Source organism: Lonchura striata, chromosome Z (genome assembly GCF_046129695.1).
Source record: "Lonchura striata isolate bLonStr1 chromosome Z, bLonStr1.mat, whole genome shotgun sequence".
In the NCBI taxonomy this organism is placed as follows: Eukaryota; Metazoa; Chordata; class Aves; order Passeriformes; family Estrildidae; genus Lonchura; species Lonchura striata.
Window position 1 is genome coordinate 23,651,835 of NC_134642.1, and position 25,012 is coordinate 23,676,846.

The window sequence follows — 25,012 nt, forward strand, 5'->3', positions numbered from 1 at the left end:
GCATATTTAGACCATTTTCTTAAACAAATAAATTTTTTAAGCATTAATAAAGCATGCTGTTGAGGAATCACACTCCAAATAAAAGCCATGTAACTTTCATTATATGTAGTACTTGTTCTGATTGATAGTTAAAAGTGAAATATTCTTCATAGCTTTCAATACAGACATATCCCTGGGTGTACTGCTGTCTGGCTTCTGCAGTGAGTTAGAAACCTCATGCAAAAGAAAACATATTTATAACTTCGCACAGGTGTAATCTTTAATCTTAAATATGAGAAGTAAAAAAACAAGACAAAACAAGATGAAATGAAGCTTTAAATTTTCCAGTGGGCAGAGGGAGAACACTAGAAATCAAAGAATTCAATAAACAATTCTGTATGTTTAAGATTACTCATATATAAATAAAATAAATGGTACAGCGCAGATTTGCCAGCCTGAAACACACAAATGCATTTTCAGAAACACTCTGGGTTTTTTGGGGGTTTTTTTTGGCAAGTGAATGCATTGGGATGGAATACACAATTTTGGATCAATCCAGAAACTTCATTCTCATAGTTCTGTGCATTTCATATTACCTATTTATTTAACTGCTTCTTAATGCTTGAATAGCTCCCTTCTGCCAGGAGGACACTAAATCCTCAGAATGTGGCAAGTGACTTCTCAGAAAAGCACAGACTCTTGCATTAAATTCATACCTATGATACTAAGCGGGAGACAAAAAAATATCATCAGAATAGTAATTCTACATGTCCTAAGTGACTGGGAGTTTACACACCAAGACTGCATTCCTTCTTGACCACAGCAGCTTGTAAGGATGCTGACAAGAATTTCTAGTCCTACAAACAGCATTTATAGTGAATTCCATTAAAAACAATCATCAGGTCAAATTCCTTCATGGCTCCTGTCTCCTCTCTATTACAACTTTGAAGCAGCAGCTTCTAAGACAACTATGAAAACCATAGTCATTCCATTACTGCAAAACTCTTACTAGTAAGATTTGTTCAGACTTATTTTCCTTATGGAATCTGTGACAGTAGCTTTTAAAGTCAGTTCTTCAACTCACTAAAAGGACTTGCAGATCTGTAAGACAGCATTCTTTCACTAAACCACATTTGGGACAGTCATACACTGCCAGATTTCAGCTCTAGTGTGAAGCTGGAGACCTTTGTTGCACAAAATTTTGCCAGAAGAGGCAAGCCTTCTAAGTTAAAAGTGGAAGAAATCCATGAACACATGTTCTCTTGTGCTTCCCTTACCCCAAGCTCAAGTACCCAAAAACCATTCATGGTATTCTTGGAGCTACCTGAAGGCAGGTCCAAGATCAAAAGGCACTATTAAAGCTAACTCCTTACTCTTAACCTACTTCTTTGAAATTATAAAGATTTGAGTTCATACCTTCTTAGGCACTGAACTTCTCTTACAGATGATGCATTTACAAATTCTCTCTCCTGTCTGGATTCTCTGCCAGCTAATACAATATGCACAACAGCACTGGATTTCCAAATTAGATCTCATCTTATCTTGTTTATTATTCCATGAAACTTGCTAGTACTCTGGACCACTGTCAAATTCAGTTGACAAACTTAGGTCAATCAAAACTGTCAATAGTTTTTTCCCTACCCTCTCCAGCCGAATTTGAACAGTAGGATTATTTATCTGATTATTTGTAAATGAAGGGGTTTGGGACACAAGAAAAATCCTCTGACACACATAAAAATTGCCTACACACATCTTGTTTCCATACAAAATCCATCCAAAGGTATCAGCATACTATCATCACTATTTTCAGAAGGCTCAAGAGGCAAATGACTTGTTAGCTTCAGGTAAATAGTAGGACGTATGTCTTATTACATTTTAGCTCCTTAAAGAAGCTTTTCTCCATGCTTTAAAACAATGCTGACTATAATTTTCATGGTTTAATTGCCTTCCTTCCGAGTTTACCAGACAATGAAGAGTGGTGTTTATGAACCTGCATGCACTGCTAGGCAGAGTGCCAATACATAGATCTAAAGAAGTGAAAGGAAGCATAATTTAATGCACAGAGTGGTAAAGGGAACAACACATCAAAGATCCAACAGCTTTCTCAACAGTCATCACAAGTTAACCCCCTCTCCAAAAACCTTATGTCTTTTAATGTCAGAGAACATTTTTTTTACATGAGTACCTGGGCAGTTAAATAGTCGCCAAATAAAAATTGAGCTATGTATGTAGCCACTCAGTTACAAGAAAAAAAAAATATATATACAATTCAGCTCTCTATTTCTCTTTTTAATAATATCCCAAACACTAATTTGTGGAATAGATTCACTTTGTACCAGAAGAACATGCAGACATCTAAGATCAAATTTATATGCTCCCATATCTGAAACATCTGAGGAGTAAAAGATAACATACATATTTTTAAATTATGTATCCTGATAATGAAGTAAATGTTTACATGTTGCAATGGACTCAACAATAATTTAAAAGTAATTGAAAGCTTCAAATCTAAAAAAATCAGATTTTCAATCTGAGCATTTAATCCACCCAATCCCTGTAATGCCTGTCAGCCTAATAAACCTCTATTGTCAACTGCTCTGACTTCCACTCTTTGCAGTACTGGAAGATTCTTATGTCTATTACTGCAAAAGTACAGCAAACTTTTTACTGCATCATAAACACCATTCATTTATGCCACTAAAAAATTATTTTTAAAAAATCGATCTTTTCTGTCTGACAGAAAAAAAAAGTGTCATATGAATTTAAAGGAGGGAAAAAGTAAAGAAAAACTCCAAACAATTAGGTCTGAAACCTTGTCAAGATCTCCCAACCTACAACTGATTATGGAGGTTTTAAGGGTGACTGAAAATAAAATCTTCTGTGTAAAATTTGTGATAATACCTGTGAAAACTGGAAAATGTTTTTGCTAATTAATGCTAAAATGAACAATTTCTGAGTGAACAGCTAAAAAACAGATCAGAAACTGTGTAGCCTGTGATGCCTAAGAAAAGTCAGCCAAAAAAAAAAAAAAAAAAAAGAAAGAAAGAAAGAATAAAAAAAATCCCTGATTTGTCTACCTATGTGATTTGATTTTTATTTTCCCTCAAAAATAATAAGAGGAAAATCAGAATTAATACAAAAAGTGATGGAATTCATAAATAAAGTAAAAGGGAACAAAAATCTTGTCTTTCTCCTGGTCTTTGTAATATCATCAGGCCAGCAGAAATGCTACAGTTAAAGCAGCAAGCAAAAAACAACACAAAACTTCCATTTAGACTGTTCATCTACTCTAAGTCACGTCAGCTGTTCACACCACTTTTATTTACCTAGCTTTAATAACACACATTAGTTTCAGTGCCCTGACAGATCTTTTAGTCTCTCAGCAATTAATCTGAGTACAATGCTAAGATTCTGATACAGTTTGATTACTACCATTCCCCTCCCTTCCTTCCTCCCCCTAGTTTCAGGAATACAGCACATTACTTGGATGTCTTTTAAAAATGTCATAATAGGACTAGCATTTTTTTCTTAGTTTGCTAGCTAGATATGAAAAGTAACGTATCATACTATTAATAGTATAAAAAACATATGTTCTCATTATAATGCTTTGATTTACTGCAAGAAATGTCAGATCATCTATCTTCCTCCTTTAGCTTTCAGATGGAAAAAAAATGAAAATTAGGAACTTCAGAAAATACCACTTCCATCAAAGTCTACAAACATGCAGAATACATCTGATTACCCAGAAGGTGTGACAACCTACAAGAATCCCTTCCTCTTCAATTTAAAATGGTAGTCCTTGTGCACTAACCTTTTCTTCAAGGTGAAACACACTACCATTGTAATATCCAGGGTCACAGGAAGAGCATCACAAACTATAGCTCCAAATTATACTCTTCATTTCAGAAATAATCTGCTGTGATTCTTTCAGACAGAACCTATTTTACAACAATGCAAATAAAACTGAAAATTCAATGAATGAACCAAAGTGTAGAAGTCCTTGGAAACACAGCACACTGCTCATTCAACAAAGCACACAAATTTTCATTTGTAAGGTCTGTATTTTGTGAATTCTGCATGTGACAGATAACCTGCACAGAAGAAGTGGGCTGGTCTTTGTTCCTCCTCCATGAATTTCCAAATTCAAGGCTTCATTCCAAAGGCCTTAAATTTATCTCACTCCTCTGCTCCCTATTGGCCTACTTATCATTTACTGTCAACTACTCTGTCTCTGCTTTCCCCAGAAGCACCTGAGGATCTCTTACGTCTTGCCAAACACCATCTGTAAAAGCAGAGCAAACTTTCTACTGTGTACTAGGTGGTGTTGATGTCTTAATAACCATGGGACTTTTCCAAATCAGCGAGCTCAGATCAGCAATCAGAAAGAGCAAACATTTGATCTCTGACATAACTGACGTCAGATTGTGTATCTTGCAGAAACTGTTAACAGGCCCTCCTTTTACAAAGTAAAACAGCCCCATTAACTTCTCATTATTTTGTAACAGTCTGAAAGCATGCAAAGCAGAAAGGCTTATTTGTACATAGCCGAAGAAGACTTCCCAATTGCTACTTATGTTTTCACTATTCTGATTTCATGTGCCAATAACAGCACTTTTTAGAAAACTAGCAAGCGCTCTATAAAGCCATCTGGAATTACAAATTAATAAAGGTGTCAAGATAGGGTTTTCTTTGAAAAAACTGAAAGAAGGAAACATCTGCATGCTATATACAACAGTATGCAATATATGTTAGGGTAGTATCACAGTGAAGGGCACAGGTGGAAGACTTGGCAGAACCCAGAATCCTTTACTTTGCTCCTTTACTTTGGCAACTTTGATATGGCAATGGACTACTGTTACTAACACATACCAGACACTGCACTTTGAGATAAAACCACCATGTAATGCATGCCATCCAATAAAACACTGCAGAGCACTGAGAAAAATGTTTGATAAGGAAAAAGGGAGAAGGAGAGGGAAAATTCTTCTACACTAGTCTTTGATGGTACATGCCAAATAGAGTGACAGGGATCATGCAACATAGTGATCATGATTTTTTTGAAAGGAGAGCACAGCAATCATTCATGTAAGTGGCAGGTAGGATCCATGGGGAACGAAATCTCATGTACAGCAAAAATGAAATCAGTGAAAGTGTCAATTTCTAAAGGAATGACACAAACAGAGATGCAAACAATCCCACCTTGGTGGGTGGGGAATAGGTATAAAAGAGGAATTTGGTCAACCCAAAAGCTTTAGTAATCTGAAACTCCAGAAATAGTCATTTGAGAAAAGAAATATAGGTCAAATGGATTTGGAGAAGATTAAGTATAAAAAGAATAGACTGAACGTGCAAGATAAAAAGCAGAAAAGCCCAGGACAAGTTACTTTGATAAGAAGTACCTTAGCAATAACAAGAACTGCACAATAGCTGTATTGCTCCAGTTTGAAACCTTTATCTTTTTACTCATCCACATTTTTCCACCTCAAAAGGATGTCAACCACACCCAAAACTGCTATGTAATCCTAAATTTACAATAGAGGCAATAATAAAAAATGTTAATAAGAATTCTTTGAATTGAGACTTTTGGGTGGACAACACAAAAAAGCTATGATTAAAATAATTTGCAACCACTAAAACAGCAGGCATAATTTGTGCATCAGTTCTACACAGGTAACTCATAAATGATAGACTACTAGGCATCATTTAGGCTATTTTCACATTAGCATATAATTATTCACAACAAAGTTTGCAGAAGGATATGTCATGGAAATACTGAACTCAATACATGAGTGTATTATCATGATCTTCAAGTTCTCTGTGCTTTCTTCCTGAGGTCCTCTGAGTATAACTTTTGTAGATATTAGTGTTAATGAATGCTAGCTAAGTTAAACTGTTCAGCAGTAAGATTATCTAAGAAATTCAAGTATTTTAAAATCCCATTTTTATCTGCAATTGAGGGCCATTCTATTGAGCTGCAAACAGACAGTTGAAGAATGGAAGAGATTACCCGGGAGGACGTGGCAGGTAGTATGTGAGATTCTTTTGAAAGATTAGACAACTTTTTAGAAAGTAGTTGACAATGTCTTGAAGGAAGGAAAGGATCTGGTTACTGCCATGACTCCTCCTGGTTTCCACTGAATCACTATGTATCACTCAGACTGGATATCTGCAACAATTTCAGCTGATCCAGGCTGATGCTACTGTGGTCCTGCCTTCCAAGCATGCATTGGATAGCATTGTTATTATGCACCAATGCTACTCTTGCTCCAGGAGAATTCACCTAGACAATTAAGCTAACAAAAAAGTAACCTACCAAAGAATATTAACCAAAATGGAACTCCTTACAACAGTTTTATTATGGTCACCTCTAAGATCAAAAAGAAACTTGGGAAGAAATGAGGAAGGTAATGAATACTGTTAGACTCTTGATCCACAATGGAGGAGAGAACAATTGCCTCAGCTGTTTAAATCACTCACAAAATTTTGTATAACCTCAGAGTCACCAGTCCACTAGTGATAATACCAGGACACAATACCGAGACACAGATGGAGAGAAGCATTAGCAACAGTGCCTGATGGGCCAGGCAACAGCACCCAAACTGCGTTCAACACTAGCTTGAGAGAAAATGGAAATGCACGGCTAAGGTTAGGTTGCCAAATGTATATTCATACAGTAACTTGTTTTTCAGGTGCCTAGCTTGTGTGAAAAATAAAGTCATAAGAAGATTGGGTATAGAAGAATGATGTAAGCAGTAAATTCAAAGTGTATAAATTCAAGATGAGAGATACTCTAAGTTACCCTACTGAATAAGAAAATCTATTGCAACCAATTAACCCCCCACAAACTCTTTTCCTCAGGTAAAGGAAATTAGTAGACGTCTTGTACCAGCCTCAGCAGAGAACAAATCCAACATCAGTAGGATTTCTTTGATTAAATTAAGAGCTCTTCCTTTCCTATAGAACAGAAGTTCCTCAGATACATTTCTAAAATCACTCAAAAAGTTACCAAAAAGGAAAGTGTCATCCAATTTTATAAAATGGCCTATAAAGCACAAAAGCTGGAGTCTTCTTGGTTTAAAGGAGTTCTCTAACATATTTCTTTTTAAATCACAGAGAAAGCTTCATGGGAGAAAAGTACAATTTCAAAAGTTACATAGGACAAATAAACTCCAAAAATATGATTAATACAATAACGTGAATTTCTGAAACAATTTAGTAAATAACTCAGCATGCAAGGAAATAGTGATATTTGTCAGAGCTCCTGTAATCAAACCAGGACAGATTTTGCAGCCACTAGAGAAGAACTGCAAGGTGGGAACCAAAAGAACTGTCACAATTTTTATAAAGTTATTCCATTCTCTGACTGAAATGTGTCTGCTTAAATGTGATGGTTAATACCACCCTTATAAGGAACCATATATTTCTGTTCACACCAAGATGATTTTTTGTCTTCTCTTCGGTGTACCTTTTAAATAACTTTCATGTATTCTCAGTACTGTTAGCATGCATATTTGTAATTCCTTAACTCTGATAACTTAGCATAGTCCTAGTATTCTGTTAGGCCCAGAGACCAAACACCTCAAAGGCCTCACAGTAGGAGGCCAGAAAACCTTACACGGTCTTTGGGAAACCAATGCCCTCTCTAGAATATATCCTGTAAACCAGAGATTTGGCCCATTCAGGCGGGAATTCCATGGATGGGGGAACATCACACCATTCATCGAGGCCTCCCACTGGGTGTCCTTGTTAGATATGCTAATTTGTAACGTCTATGTACATGTGTATATGTAACTGTACATGTGACCTGTTTCATGTGTGTGCATTGCGGCACATCCCACCTTGGTGAAGTGGTACACCTATAAGGACCCTTACTAAAATACCGAGGTAAAAAACCCCTTACCCTTAACCAAGTCTGGCTCTTAAAATTTTTAAGACCAGGAAAAGGCATCACTGTACTCCAAGCCATGTCTTGGATTAACAGATCAGGATGGGCAAGTGACTACTTTTTTCCCAACAGTATTCTTTGGCACTCAGCTGAATTATGAGCATATCTGCACTGTAATATACAAATCCAAACTGCATCAACACACAAATCTACCCTACTGACATCAAGTGACATATCACGGTAAGAAATGTGTACAGTTGTTTTCAGCCATGGACACAGTCACAGAATTTTTAAATGGCAATACAATATTTTCAAATAAACCTTTAGAAGTAGTTATTTCCAGCCAAATTACATAAACAAATTGTGTCCAACAGTCTTTCACTTGCAAAACCAAATTGAACAACCTGTCCCTGAACAGCTTTGGCAGCAAGAAAGCAAGATGAAGTCATTACTAGATGTTTTTGCCGATTCTGAAACACTCTATTATCCTACAGATGTTTATACTCCACATATAGTTGCACAACTTTAAATATTTTTGTATTAAAAAATGCAAGTTAACAAACAATACAGAAGTACCATCACAGTCTCCCTCCCCTTGAACTTCTTTGCAAATGACTAGCTGGATTTCTTTAAATAACATAGATGGAAATATTATAGGAAAATTCAGAATCTTAAGCTATCACTGTAAGTAAAAAACACATCTGCACATAAATTGGCCCTTTCGATTTAAAACTGGTGTACACGTGAACAGAACTTAAAACAAAAAGAAGATAGTTTACCACCAGCAACAAGAGTAAGCAGTGGGTGATATCTTTGTAGAAGAGCCATAACCTGACACCAGAACCTGTGACTTCTTCCAAGAAAATGAGTGTGAGTTTTCCCACAAATTAAAAGGTCTCTGAATTCTTGAGAGGCTCAAATAAGAATTTCCTTCCTTCACAAAAAAGTCATTTGAAACAATATCTCCACCTCTCACTGCATCATTATAACTGGGTTGGAAGCATCATTGTAAGTAGGATAGAAAAGGCATCCAGTATTATCTGTAAATCAGGTATCAGCCCACACTGTAGTTTTCAAAAGGTAAAAATACAGCTTTCAGCATTTAGAAAGAAAAAACCCACACAACTAATCACAGTTTTTGCCCACTGGAAAAAGAACAAGATTCTGACAAGATGAAACTTGGCTATAAATATTATAAAGATTCCATAGACTAAGTGGAAAAATCCCAAAAATTCAGTCAACACACTATTGCAGGAACAGAGAGTTCTTACAATTTAAGGTGTACAATGCAATAGACTATTTTATTATATTCCTTACCAGCATTAATCTGCTGAAACATCTGGTTAAATAAATTAAATAACTTTTTCAGCCTACAATTTTACTGGCTACTGGATTGGGGGGTTTTATTCTGAGATAACAAAGATCAGTATGTTCAACAGCACATATTTTAAATGCATTTACAGAAAATTGCCTTTTAAGAGTTGTTGTTAACAGTATGCAGCCCCTGAACCTCTCTGTTTTTTATCTTGTTCCTGAGAATAGCTACGTAAGAGAAAAGTGATACTCATTAAAATTTCATTCTAGGTGGCTATGTTTTTATTTTATAGAAATAAACTGGTCTTCAGTTTTGCTTGCAATATGGCAGCATTATAAGAGCACTCACCTGTAGCCCAGCATTAGTAACTAAGGACTGCCAAATAAAGGGCAAGAATCCTACGAGACAAGAGCCAGCCAGACAAGCCTGCCTGCTTAGTCTTCATCATCATTCTAGCAGCAAGGATGGCCAGGGAACAGACAGATGGTCACCTTCATTGCAGAAACAGGCGCAGCAGGTTGTCACAGGTGATGGTGCCACGAACAATTTTCTTGCAGAGCATGGCATTACTCAGATGCTTGTAAAAGGCAGCCACATTAGCTTAAGAAAACCTTTAGTTTTAGATCAGCTAAAAACCTTTACTGAAGTTTACCAGCTCTAGCTGGTGTATTTGTGTGTCTTTGTGCGAGTTAGTGTCTGTGTGCACTTTTACATGTGCACATATAAAAGTGACAGGGAGGAAGGCTAGAAACTAAGATGCCTCACAAGGCCAGTCTGAAGGCGTAAACACATTTCAAAAGATGCTGTTAACAAGCAGTGACTAACACTGGTCTTGTACAAAAGCTGAAAAAACTGGACATTATCCACATCTCCCTTCAAAGAAAAATGTTTTCAGTAAAATGCACGGGTTTGAAGATACAGGTCTGAGCTTGCAGTTTTTTTCAAGAGAATGAAGGGGTTGCTAGGTGATAGTGAAGTCAGGTTACAACAGAATGATGACGTGCAGAGTTAACACCGCAGCGGATGGCAAATCCATCTTCCCTCACAACAGTATGGCAGTAGTCAAGCAATTTTTTTAGGTAGACACTTCCCTCAGGAGTTCCTCCCAGTCATAGCAAAGATTATATAGCTTTCTAATTAATCTAACTAATTAGAAAAAATAACTTTATAACTTTATAATCCTTGATATCTTGTTCTACCAAAAAATGTTGGTAGAAATTTACAGTAGGTGCCTGTTTTTGTACACCTGTCTCTGAAAAACCTCTTGTATCAATGGGCCCAGCAAGTCACAGACCTGGGTTTTGAGGGATCTTCTTCTATACCATTGAGTTACAGGACAGACAGGAACTCTGCATAACAAATACAGCTCCTAAGAACTGACACATATGAGGCTGAGGGGACAGAAGAGGAATCTCCAGGGGCATTTCATACCTCAATAACATGCATCTCTGTGACAGGCGTATACCTTTCTCTGCTCAGAAATCAGCCAAGGTTCTTGGAAGTCTATCTCTCAATCTCTCACTTTGTCCATTTCCTTTGCATTGTTTATGTCCTCACAGAAAGAGGCAAACTAAATCTAGCTAAAAAGCATTCTTTCTTTCACTTTGAAGACTTTTATGCATAAAACAGGAAGGGTGCAAGTGAGCACAGGGAGCAAGTTGGGATGGGAAACAAAGTAAAAATAAAGAGTGAAAAAGGCAAGAAGAGAAGGGAGAGACTCAACAAGAGGGAACTGGGAAGAAAGGAGAAATGGGAAGCAGTAGTGGATGAAGAGCAAGGGAACCAAAGTAGAAGGAAAATACATGTTAACAGGAAACACGTGCATAGGAAATGATTTCTGCTTTGGTCCGCTAAAAACAAGCCTTCAGTGCCACTAAATTTGAATTGAGTAGTCAAAAGGGTACTGAGGTGAAGGGAAAAAATATATTTAAGAAGTCAATAAAGAGCTGATGTTGTAAGAAAGACAGCAAAGAAAACAATTTTATTTTCTTTCTTTAATTAAGGAAGAGAAAGTAAAAGGCACAAAATCCGCAGGCATATTTTAATGCATCTCTGTGAAAAATATATCAAGTCCAGCAATATTTGCAGGTGATCAATCTGAAGTATTAAATTTATGTATAGCTTTGGCTAAAACAAAAGCAACAATACATATTGAAAAATTCAGCAAGATATTAAACACTGCTTTTACTGCAGTACATACTGTCAATATTGGGAAACATTCTCCTGAATGGTTATTTCAAATACATTGATCTTTAGTAGAGATCTAGGTAAAGCATATTTTAAAACCTGGTCAGGCAACTAAGACTGAATTACTGCTCACCTTTGTGATCATCCTCCAAATGGTGTTTTTCCAAGCAAAACAGACACATCTAGAAGTCTAGGTGTACACTGATCCATAGCAAAAGTTACATTTGCATATTCTGTTTGGATAATATGGTGGTTACAAAAGAAACCTCTGGGTTCCTAAGGGACACAGTCAAAGGAGCAAGATGTGAACCTCCACTTGGCAAAAGTTCTGCACTGTTCTTGCAAATTGGACAAAGGCGTAAGTTTCAATTTCTTTCCAACATCTGTTACCAGGGTCCAAAATCAGGCTAATGGGGATGAGAAGCCCAATCACAATAAAGCAGAAAATGTTTGAATAAGTGAAGTTACCTCTGCAATATGTTTTATTATAACAGAGAGCCTTTACCATAGGCACCTACTGCTCATGCACCCTTTCTTTTCCTTTATCAATTATATTATACAAAGGAGATCACAGATTAAACAAAATAGAAAATGCAAATATTGTATGCATAGGTTTTTCTTCCAAGTCACATAGAAGCTTAACTATAGGCTATAAAGATATAAACACAGGTTATCACTACTGTGATTTACATCTTATGGCCATAATTTCAGCAAAAAGTATTCATGTGTGGATTTCAGTATGGCAGTTTATAGGATCATAGAATGGCTTGGGCTGGAAGGGGTCTTAAAGATCATGGTATTCCAACTCCAGTGGTATGGCACCTCTCAGTAGGCCAGGTTGCTCAGAGCCCCATCCAACCTGACCTTGAACACTGACAGGGATGTGACACTTATAAATTCTCTGGGCAACCAGTTCCAGTGTCCCATCACCCACATAGTAAAAAATTTCTTCCTAATATCTAATCCATCTTCTCCCAGTTTAAAGCCATTACCCTTTTCCCTTGTCAAAAGTCCATCACCAGCTTTCTTGTAGGTACCCTTTAGGTACTGGGAGAGGCAACAAGGTCTCCCTGGAGCCATCTCTTCTCCAGGCTGAAAAATTCCAACTCTCTCAGCCTGCCTGTACAGAAGAGGTGCACCAGACTTCTAATCATCTTTCCACATATCTTGCCCTGGATGTATTCATCGCAGTCAGGATAGGGAAATCGCTGTCCTCCTACTTCTGCACTGGCAGAAGTTGTTATTCGTATACAAGCAAAATGCTTCATATGAAAGTATTTCTATGATTGAAACAGCTTTGTACTCTCTCACTCTTATCATCATCCTACACTAGCAGAACTAATCTGTGTATGCTTTATTGAAGCAGAGAAGTCCACCTATCATTTTTTTTTGCACAGACCTCAAGTCTCACACCATCTGTTGCAAGGCATAAACATGAAGCACTGCACTCAACACCCACTGCCTGAGGCTTCTGTTTCTTATCCCAGAGAAGAGGAGAGGCCTGAATTTTTCTCACACGGCCTCATCCTAGACATGATGATATAATTTCTAGCTACAAATATGTCATTCATCAGGTTCGTTCTTTTGGGACCTCAGTGTAATTGGTAAAAAATTACTTTTTAACATCTGGACTATCTTTGTGATTTCAAATGATCTGCAGTCCTTCTAGACATTTTCTTGCTTAATCTCCAAATTTCACCGTTAACTATACTAATGCTTTCAGGATAACTTGAAATACATTTGCTTTTCCCATTTTTCAGCTTTTTGTTATATAGTCCTTATCAGGAATATATGTATATTTAATAATAAGGAAAAAAATACAACATGATTTCTTCCCCCCCAGCACTCTGTGTCAAAAGAAATTTATTAATATTTTTGAACATGAAGATATTCCATAAATACATTCCAAGCAGGCTTTTTGCAGAACACACCATTTTATCAGTGTTAAATTTGAGATACATGTCCAAGGGCTCCCTTTGCAGCTTATTAAATCAATGCTATTTTGATAGTATGCTGCAGTATGTGTGTGCCTATATGAGAAAGTTTCACCACTACTTCTTTGCACTCTAATTTTGTCACTGCACACTTCTCCCAGTATAGCTTCCTGATTTCTCTTGGCACGATGCACCATTATTTCCACTTGGAACAACTTTCACCACCAGAAAAAATGGCTCAAAAATAAGAGAAGTAAGTTGTTTCTGAAGAAATGTGTTTCCCTTACTTCCTGCATTACTACGGTCTTAGTGAAATTGCTTTGATGCTTGGCTGCTCAAAGAATCTGATCCTAGTTTTTGTTTTGTTTTTAATAAAAAAAAAAAGGGGGGGGAAGTGCTTGTGTTACAAAACCCCCACCACTATTGCAGTAGCTTCAGAAATAATCTCATAGAATAGGAATAGCAAAACTAATCCTAAATAACCAATAGCATACCACTTTGTTAATAAACACACACCTTAGTTTTGTTGCATTACTTACTAAGAACACAATAAAGTAGTATAAATCCAGTGTCTCTTAGTTCTGACAAAATTCAGCCCTCATTATTATTTGTAAAAGATTTTTCTATTATATATTTACATTTACTTAAATAAAAGCAGTATTTATTCTCATATATAAGATACCTTTCTTGTTCCCATTTTAGACCATAAATAGTGAAAGCCCAAAGTATTTCACATCTCACACAGGAGCCAGGCTACATAGATTTCTGTAATGTCACCCCAAACAAGTATATTATCCAAATCTCAAGAGAAAAAGGATAAAACAAAGATAAACACAAGAAGTAGGAGAAATAGGTTGACCACTCCAGAAAAATTGCCTTCCTAGATAAAGTACAGGCAAGTGAGTTATTGGTGCATCTTTATACAGTGCAGAAAAGCCAGGGGGGAAAAAAGTGTAGTTCTGCAACAGACTAGAAAATGAAAGGCTTTTTCATCCATCCTTAACCTGATATTCTCTCTCCCCTCTAAGATTTTCCACTGCTAAAACTTCTTATTTTCAAGTGACATGCATGAGTTACCAGTAGAGCATAACCCTACAACAGGCACTTCGTCTCTGAATGGTATTTAAGGAAACTCCCTGAGAATGAAAGCTAGAGCTATTTTGCATGAAACTTTTAAAAAACTGTTATGTCTTGAAATAGTAAAATAGTAGTTTTTGAAACTGTTTAGCATAGACTCAAAAGAAAGTCCTGGATTTAAGAAATGATGGATTTGAAAAATGAGAAGGCCCCAGAGGCTGCATCTGCAGTATGCTGTAGCTCCACACAGGACTATCTGTACTACATTTTATGAGAGGCCAGCAATAACCACAGAGGAGACATATTTTAAAAATTCATAAAAGCAGCTCAGTTTCTTACAATCCCATATGAAAACAGGGTATTTTAACTGCAGTTAACAGTGAAATTTTAACTGCACTTATTACAATTGCTTTGGTACCAGAGCATGCTTCTTGAAGCACCATGACAGATAGGAGTATTTTTCCTTATTTTGGTTGTCAGGTTTAACCATCAGTGTTTGTAAAGCTGTGGAGTACAGCTTTGCCCACCTCTCTTGATAACTATGGAAATCTGAAAAGGGAGCACTTAATGGCTTCATGCCTGCACAGCAAAGCTCTATTAATGCTTCAACAGCGGAACTGGAAAGAGTACTTTCCAATTTCAATATCTGAGTTGCAAAAAAGGTTCATTAGGTATTTCAGCTTGCTTACAAGAAACTTTCTTCAGTTACAACTTCAAGGAGGCACTATGCACCTTACCAAAAATATCTAGATTTCCTTGTAACAGTGGGACAAGTAGCAAGAGACAGAATCATTCATGTTGTTGAAGCACAGACATCTATAGACCAAGCAACCTGGAAAGATTATACATTCAATACTACAAAATCATGCAAGTTATGTTAGAGTTCTTACAGGACCTAAATAAAACTGGAGTGAGAGGAAAATCACCCTAATTCACACATTTTCCAATAAAATATTGCTTGAAATTACCTCCTTAATAGCCATTTCCCCTCCACCAAATGTCATTCAAGACAGAAAAAACTATACTGTAAGTACTCACAAACTTATAGCCAGTCACCTCAATTCTCCTAGAAACAAACAGGAATTTAAAAATACCACTGTTCAGAGCAGACTTTTGAAAACAGCATATGCTTTTCATCGCCATAAAAGCACATTTTTAAGCCATTAGGCAGGCATACTGGGATGAAAGGAAATATTTATGAAGGGCTTTTCTGAACACAAGTAAGCTAAAGAATACTTTTATACATGCATACAGAATTTGTATACATGTATATTAAGCATTCTGTCTACATTATATGTTACATACTACACCATTTAGTTATTTTATGATGATAATAGAAGGGTTTTGGTTCAAAGAGTCCTTGAAGTTCTAACTTAGGTCAGAAACGCCTTTCAACAGACTGATAGCACACATACATATACTGCCCATATACACATGCACAGAGATAAAGCTCATAAAATACAATTTGTTCCTAACATGCAGTGGTAAACTGAGAAACATTCTCAACTGAACATGATATCAGAACTGTGAAATGGAGAAGGAATTTGTTCCCACATAATTTTGCTGAAGAATAGTATCAAAAGTAATAGGATACTATAAAATAACAGCATAATAACAGCATATTCTTACATATGTATTATTACAATAGCTGAAATACAAAACATATCAAAGCAAATCTAATACTGTATTTTTTAAATTATTACATAATAAGAATCACAAATCAGTGAGTAACAGGTAGCTTCTCCAACACATAGTTGATGTTGGAAACCTGTGAATTCTCATTAAGAGAAATTTATCTTAACTTAGTCTTACACTGTATTCAAATAAATTAGAATTTTATTGTGTGGCACTGCAACAGTATTAAATCTGAGTGGCTCCTGGCCTTCAAGTCTCTTTATTATATCAACTAAACAGACAAACTACTTTCCATTGCATTTTTGTAAGAGCTTGATTAGCCAAAATTGCTGTCAATTACTGGCATTCTTAAGTTGTATTGCTAGACAAAAGAAAAAAATTCTTGTCAACAGGAGGTACAGGAGCATGCAGAACCATGTTTCATGGGCCACATCCAAATCAATCTAATTATGGCTGAGCAGGAATAAGAACTCCTCTTCCTAGTGAAAGTATATGTAGGGATACAGTTTGCCATTGCAGACTGATTTTTAAAGATGACGACGTGATGATTTTTGGTATTAATTCAGCAGAACACGACATAATTGAGATATACACAGTTCCCAGGATACCTAAAAGTGATATTTCTCTTAAGCTGGCTTTTGCTACAGTTGTCACTCACCTTCACTAGCTGCTATCAGTGCATCAAAGTTAAAACCAGAACAAGTGGTATCCTTTTTCTCGCTCTACATTTAATACCCATTGCACACACCTAGAATGATGATTCACTGCCTGAGCATTAAAATATTTGCTTTTCCTGCAGAGAACCTTATTCTCTTGAAGATAAGATAAATGATCAGATGGAAGTGTCACAAATGACCTTGTAACTTCCCAATACCACTGCTGGCTTTCCCAATTAATCCCTGAATACCAGGTCTGATTCTCACTTACGTGCACACAGTGTTGTGTGTAAAGAGAATATGTGTGGCAGAACAGAATATATTCCAATATTTCATAGGTACAAATAAAAAGTTACCTCATAGAATATATGGCAGGAAATACATGGTCAATTCCCAGTAAATAACACAGACATTTTGCAAGTTAAATCTGACTCTGTGCTGCTGAAGTCTCTGAGAAACCCTACAGCACAAAAGGATCACAGCCTGCATTTGCTTACCCTGCACAGAAATAAGCAACAGGCTCTGCTCTCCTGCAACACAGAGACAAACCACAGAAAACACACAGGTGGAAATGTGCCTCAATCATGGAATCTTACCCTTCCCTGTACTCACTATATTGTGTTTCCATTCTTTTGTTAGCTCTTAAAGGTACAGCTCCTGCAACTTGCTTATTTAGCCCTTAAGAGTCTCTCACATGAAAGGCTGGACCTTTGGAATCTTCACTTCTGCCATAAGGAGCTGCAGCAACTCAGTGAGTCTTATGGGGTTAGCCCTGATTTTCTCCTCATGTTCCAGATTTTAAGGGACAGCTTGTTGCAGAGGATTGACAATCTAAGTGCAAGCTTTTAATAAAAAGCCAAAACTTATATAGCCCAGGTCTTAATGTACTGCACTTCATGAAATGCTTTTGCCTCCAGTGTCTTATACAACAAATCTAGACAATCAGAACTGAGGCTACAAGAACCAGCTGCATCTTGCTGAACTACTCATTTCCATGTAACAGCTGGCTTCAATTCTTCAACAAAATGCAGTGTCATTTTGTGGTCTGTAAAAATTGTGTTTGAAAATTTACATTTAATTTTAATGGTGAAGACACTGTATCCAGCAAACCTCATAAAAGCTTTAAGAAAACTACTGAAGACTTTATTTCTCATCCTTCCAAGTTTGGGGATGCTCCTGCAAATCCCAACTTTTAGTATATTAAAGAGATAATATCATTTTCACTTTGTAGATTCATACTACAAAGTATTTCTCAGAATTTGCAAAACTCATTCTAAATATCACTTACAGCTGATGGTGGAAGTAACAAATTCACAGACTCAATGTTTATGCTGAGTATTTCTGAGGTCCCACAGAAAGACTCTGAACATCCATGTCCCTGTATCAACAGCTGCTGCTCATTTCCATTGGCCAAAACACAGAAGTCAAACTCTCTTTTCTTCCAACCTTTTCAGCCAGACTTTTGCTGCTTTTAAATGCAGTAATCCCCACCGTGTCAAATGCACTCTACATGAAAGGATAAACAATACTAAGAGGAAGCAAACACCCAAGCATTTAAGCTGGCTGCTACTAAAACAAAGTTTAATCCAAGCAATTACTAAATTCCAGCCAGACATTTGTCACTAGGATCCCTAGAGATAATTGCAAATGCAAAAATTAAGAATAATTTTTACTAAACCTAGTCACTTACTCTGTCAAACTACATAAAAATACATATTTCTAGCAGAATTCATGTAATTTCTGATACTTTAGCATAGTATTAGAGTGTTGCAAACACTGAGAAAAATGTTTACTTTTCAAAAAACAAGTTAAATCCCTGAAAGAAACTTATGTCCCTGTAATTACACCTCAAGTTTGAAGTTTAAACTCTTTCTGCTTTGAAGATCTATGAAAAATTTGCTCAATAGCAGCCAACAAAAATATTGTAAAGCATCTTTTGTTTTTCAATTCAACATTTATGAACACACTTTTCGTCATGGGCTTTATCACCATTTATTTGCAGGTAAACTACATTCTCCTATTAATGTAATGTTGTGACAAGAAAAAAAAAGGAAAACCAACCAAAAAATACTCCAATAAATCCACAAAAAAGCCTGCAAACAAACAAACCAACCAAATTAAAAACCAAAAATCCCCTAAACAAAACAGAACAAAACCTCACAGCCAAAAAAAAAACCCAAAAAAAAAATACAAAAGCCCCCCCCAGAAAACCAACAACTCAAAGCCAAGCAAAAAACTTATAATTTACTTCTTACCACAGTCTGATATTATACATCTAACTTCATCTAAAATTGCTTCTTGCATTTTAACCTCCAATTTAATCATACTAAACAAACAATGTACTTTTGTGCTTTCATACTTGCCACAGTATTGCGCTATCCTGTTACTCCACGTTAAGTCAGAAACATACTGAACATCAAGATTGAGGAAATTCCAGATCCTATTTGTTACCTACATAAATTCAACTCAAAGTTCTATAATACATGTATGAACAACATTTGAATAGACCAGATAGTTTCAGATGAAAATTAACTGAGTATGATTCTTTTAGATTTAAGCTCTTCCTTGAACTCCAAACAAACACATGATCCCCCTGAATTTTGGAAAAAAATATAAACAGCTTGACACTGCTGTGTCCCTTTCTTACCACTGAATCAACCTGGCATTGGGATGCAGTCATAAACAGGTAAAATTCAGCTCCAGTAAGAGCTGCAATAATGCTATGCAAGGAAAATATTTAAAAGATGTCTTAATTACTATGGCTTACAATTCTGAAATACATCACTCCATTTTTTTAGTAGCCCATATCAGGGTGAAAGGAAAAAACCAAACAAAACATAAGCATCTTCCTTTTAAAAGGCAAATATACAATGTAAACTGGATTACGACTTGGCAATATATGCTATTATTTTAAAAAAATTAAGCGATGCAAATTAGCTACCAATCCCAATTAGTACAGATGGGGGGGGGTGGTTTGTCCCACAATTCACACTGCCTTAATTTAATAAAAAGGTATTTGTTTCCAAGTAACTTTTTTGTTCAAAGAGAACTTCTAATTCCTCAAATACATCCTGATGTGAGGATGAAACATACAAAGCCACACTGCTTTTTACAGTGTTACATCACAACCAAAGAGATCAGACAGTCCTTCAATCACAATTCTTTTCACAATTCTTTTTTAAGTTTAACATAGACCCAAACCAGGCATAGATTATGGATGTGCATCAATTCTCTGTAGTACCACATTACATGTTCTCCAGACACCAAGCTCCTCACCATCAATCACCTGCATCAACACTGCAATGATGCCTGCTTTCTGCCAGCTGTGCCTGGGGCACACCTGTCCACACCACTGTGCACAAGGCTGATCGAGGACACTGGCATGGAGGGCCAGAGGGAGTCCTTGCCCACATGATAGAAATGCAAGCATGTATCAAGAATGCAAGGTAAGTATGGAAAAGCCATGACCAGACAGAAGACTCATTTCAACCTTTGTATCAGGACATACACCTATACCTAGCAGGGTTCCCCTTGTTTGTCCAAAGAACACCAGATCTCACCACTTCAGCTCCTACATGTCTCAGAGGGACAGAGTGGGGATGAAAATAAACCAGCAAAGTTAGTACAGTAAACTTACAAAGGAAACACCAACAGTAGGATCACACAAAAGGGTCTTCAGGTTTCAAATTTCTGTTGATGCAGGTTGTCACTTCATACCAAGCTTGAAACCGTGCTGCAAGTGGGGATGCCTAAAATCACAAAGCAAACAACATTAAGATGATAAAAAACAGTTACCTTAAATGAAGATCCTTCAGGGTGCAAATATATGGTGAAATGCACACGTAATACAGGAGCCTGACAATTTTGTAAGTTTGAAAAAATTAGTATATTTAACAGAAATCATCCAATTAAAGGAACAGTTAATTAAGTAATCCCCACACTTGTGGTTCTGCCCCTACTTAAGCCCCCTCCACCTCCTCAGCTCCTATCATAGACATTTATTATGTCTATGATACACGGAGAAAAGAATTATAATGTCCTTGGTTCACTATAGAGGCAAGACTAAATAAGATTCCAGGAACATTAGCTTATTGTTCTAAAATCTAAGTGAAGGGGTAGGACAGTACTAAAGTTAGTTAAAGACCTACATAATTATGTAATAGTCATCTACAGAGCTACGAATATATGGAAAATGTATAAAAAGCAAAAATTTTTTTGCACCAGTGGTAAAATGAAAAGAGCAATTTTGAATTACAGAGAGTTTGTGCAGTGTGCACAAAGTACAAGGAGTCAAGATGAGTGATGAAGGTAACTGCACTTAGTGATCGTGCATATGTTCATGGCTGCTTACTAGTTAATAATTGACTTCCACATATGGTCACGCAGCTGTTAAAAAATTAACATTTTTACATCACAAGTAAATAAATTCAAACACCACCACCAAAAAATATGAGGTAGGATACTCCTATGATGCACAACTGCTTTGTGGCTGCAACAAAGTTACAGTTCGATCACAAACACACCTAAACTACAGCAACCTTTCTTGCTCAAGTAGAGTTCCTCAGAACACAATTACTATAAGAATCCTTACACAACATTTCCTCTGGAGAAACTATGGTAAAGAGGGTACTGCTCTCAGATGATCAGTTTGATAAATCAATCCTCCCTCATGTAGAGCTTCTGTCACTTCTGCAACACAAAGCACAAAAACCAGAAGCTGGGTAGGTTCAAACACCTACCAAAAGTAGGAAAAGACAAACTCAGAAGTCAGTAACACATAAGACATGTTCTGTTTAGGCTTTAGTAAGACAGACTTCAGATCCCAAAGAAATACAGCTAAATCTAGATTCTAGAGCTCCCAGAGATCAAGCATATGATGGCTCTTATTTCTGTTTTAAACAACTTTTAAAATTATTTATATAGTAAGAAAATAATGCTAATACATTGCTGAAACACACATATAGCAATCTCCTTTCTCAGTGTTGCACTGTACATTTGTCTTACTATCAGCTCTCACATCAAGCAGAGTATCTATCAAAATTAAGACAAGCACATGTCAGATTCCCCTTTAGAAACAAGCCTATAAAGAAAAGTTAGAATATTAATCAGTAAAGAAATAATTTAGTGACTTACTGGGCTGCTACTGAAAAGAGGAAGTGCATTGATCAGTTCAGCTGCTAGCAGAACACAATGATCTCAAGCTGGGAACCAGGAACTCTGAAGACTAGTTTCAAATGTTTCCTCTTTTGTCCCGAAGCTTGTGTGCTCACTTTTGTTAATAAGAGCACAACAGGAAGGCCTGTGCTCTCATAATTATAACATTAATAACAATCTGGTCCATTGAAGTAAGAAGGAAAATATGAAGGAAAACTGCCCTCATTGCAGCCTGTATGGGCAGTAGATGACTCAAAGTACTCATCTGCTGCTCAAAGCTTCTAGTTTTGCTTCTCTGCTACAGAGAGGCAGACAACACAGACAGTCCTAGATGGGGTCTGTCTGTTAGCAGTAACACTTCAGACTCCAACATAAGCGTATGAAGAACACAACTAAAGTCACTCCTAGGTAGACACTAACACACAACAAAACCTGGTATGTTCTCTAGCAGGATAAAATCCTAGAGAAAGAGAAACAACCGTGTAAACACTAAACAAAGGCCTGGGGCAGCCATATAAAACACCTAGTCCTGCTAGACACTTGTATGTTTCTTAGCTATTTTGCATGAGAACACCACAGTACACTGAATCTGCTTTTTCATACGCAGACAATTAAAATATTTCTTCACCAACAGGTCAAAATTAGTTGGCTGTGTTCTACATAATTCCCAACAGAGAGCTTGGGACTGTGCAGAGATGACAGTTTACAATACTCCAAGACTTAAAGCTTTGCAGGCTAACAAGTAGGACGCTCCTCCTACTGTTAGAATTTCTTTTTTTTTTCTTCAAAAACTTAAGCATAAGACTTTGAATAAGAAATACATCTCAAATGAAAAGCAGTATGTGAGCCATCTTAACCTAAATATTTATAGTTATAAACTACTCATTGCTTAGATCTTGCTCTGAAAATGTATTTATCTTTAAAAAAAATTGGTCAACAGTGAACATTTTAGCACGTGTTCCTATATAAGTGATAAAAATGTGATTCAAGTGATACAAGTGATTCCTAAATAAGTGATCTTGTAGTCACATGGTTAATTAAGACCCTTTTCTGATTGGATGGATTCTTTTATTGAAGAGGTCTCAAACTCCTCCTCATTACTGCACTAAAAATTTGCATTGTTTTGTCTAATAATATTAGAATACTAGAAGATCTCTTAAAATTACACAGGTGTTTGTGCTTCAATTTTAGGTACTTTTAATATATTATACTTAGATTTCATTATTTGCTCCCCACGTAATAACATTGTGTGTTCTTCTGCCTAGAAAACGGACACATCTTTAAGAATGCCATCTCTGCTTTCTGCATGCACTAAGAATCATCACACTGACTGGCCTGAAGATTGAAGTAGTCTCAAAAGCACCACATCTGCTTGTATGGAAGCAGCACCACAAATTTCAGCAGAAGCCTTATAATCACAAAAAAATGTGATGAGAAAGACAATGACCCTTACTCATCCACATTCCCAGTACTTCAAAACTATTTCTAGCAGAAAGACCAGCAAAGCCTCTAGGCAAAGTAAGTTTCCAATTCAGATTTCTATTGTCCTTGAGAAATACACAATAATGCTCTTTCCATTGCTGTATTTAAGAGTTCTACTACAGAAATCTATGAATAGCTGGCAAAAAGGTTTAAAGTGTAAACAGAAACTGATAACATTAAACATACAAGTATCATTATTTAACAAGATTACTTTGTTACATCATCATGTTTGTACTAAAAACAAAACCAGAAACTGTGGACTCCCATGAGAAGATTTACTGTTTTCTAGCCAGAAAGCTCTTCACAATACTTCCTTTGTTTTCATGTTGAACAAAGTGACTAAATTTGGTGGAAATTTCTCTTCCCTCTCAGGAGCTTCATTACAACTCTGAATGTGAAAGTTTCTTTTCCTCAAAGCTGAGTGGGATGTAAAGAGCTAAAGTACCAGTCCCTCAAAGGCTTCTCTGTGTGCTGGCCTTCATGCAGATATGTACGACTGTCACATACCTTATACAGTTATCCATACTGACCTCCACATCACTCAAACTCAAGCAAAGACACAAATTTTGACAGAAGCTGGGAACTCAATTTTGTCCTAAGGGTGTGCTCCTTCATGCAAGGTAAGACATATGAGCCTTCTTCTTTGCAGGCTACTTGTTTAACCACAGAAACACCACTGAATCTCTCTGCAGCTTGGTGACCAGGAGCTGGGTCAGCTGAGTAAGAAGAGGCAATCTCCACACCAGACTGTCTCCTCTGCTTAGTGAAGAATCTCACATAAAACATAACGCAAATAAATACAGAGATCCCAATAAGCACCTGCAGGTGTGGCTCTGCTGCGTATGCATTGCACAATGAAGAGAGTCAAGGTATAGTGATCTTTACCTTGACTCATATTCCAAAAGAATACACTGCATGGCTACCTTTCCAACAGCCTAGAAGGCAATTTTCACCCCTCCATCCCCAGATACATCTCTCCCAATACAGTCAGCAAACATACTGGAGAAAAAGGCTGAATAGGACTATATATTTTCTTAGCAATGTTTTGTTAGAATTATGCATACAGATATATTTGTATATTCAGACAAATCAGTAGCAAGTCTTTTCAAATTTGTAAAACCCTAGAGGAAGAGAAACAAACACTAAAGAGAAAGGATTACAACACAGCTGACTCACCCCTTCACGGAGTTTTGAATGTCAAATTTGACACCGAAGTAACTAAGTAATACAGTGATCCAAAATCTTAACTCAGACAGCACTACTGAAATGGTGTTCTTATCTGAGATAGTTTTGATCATGTGTAGTGCCCCTTGCCAAACTCAATATAGCCATGGTCTCAATGGCTACTGCATTACTCCTGTCAAAAACCTCTTACAACACATTAAGACTAAGACTATAATTAGGTATAAAAAGGGTGAGCATCTGTGGACACCAGGAAGTTATCTTAGCAGTAACCAGGATATCTCAGAATCTTACAATTTAGCTCAATCATACTTTGAAGATTTTCAATATAGCTCTAATAAGAGCCTCTCAAATTTCTCAGCTCTGTTTTAATAATGCAACTTTACAGCTTGGGTTAGAGAAGGTACATAGCCATGAAGACTGTTCCTTTGACCCAAAATAAATATTTTCATTAATCTTCTAATTGGAGATAGACAGAACTGGTAGCTGCAATGGATTTTTACACTACCCAGATAGAAACCTGTCT

The 25,012-nt window shown here is 36.6% G+C and overlaps 1 protein-coding gene across 8 annotated transcripts in view; it reads right to left on the reverse strand.

Annotated features, from left to right (window-relative positions):
* The window catches only part of PIP5K1B (phosphatidylinositol-4-phosphate 5-kinase type 1 beta), a 97,919-nt gene that overhangs the window by 64,896 nt on the left and 8,011 nt on the right, over positions 1-25,012 (reverse strand). For 4 of the 8 annotated variants that reach the window (XM_021530505.3, XM_021530509.3, XM_021530512.3 and 1 more), the window contains one exon: positions 20,306-20,417. The exons of 1 other annotated variant lie outside the window; for it this stretch is intronic. The gene's annotated coding sequence lies outside the window, so the exon portion shown is untranslated. Of the gene's footprint in view, positions 1-20,305; positions 20,418-21,259; positions 21,358-21,801; positions 21,819-23,834; positions 24,061-25,012 lie in introns of those variants that run through there. 3 more of the 8 variants (XM_021530506.3, XM_021530508.2, XM_021530504.3) reach the window with 3 other exon arrangements.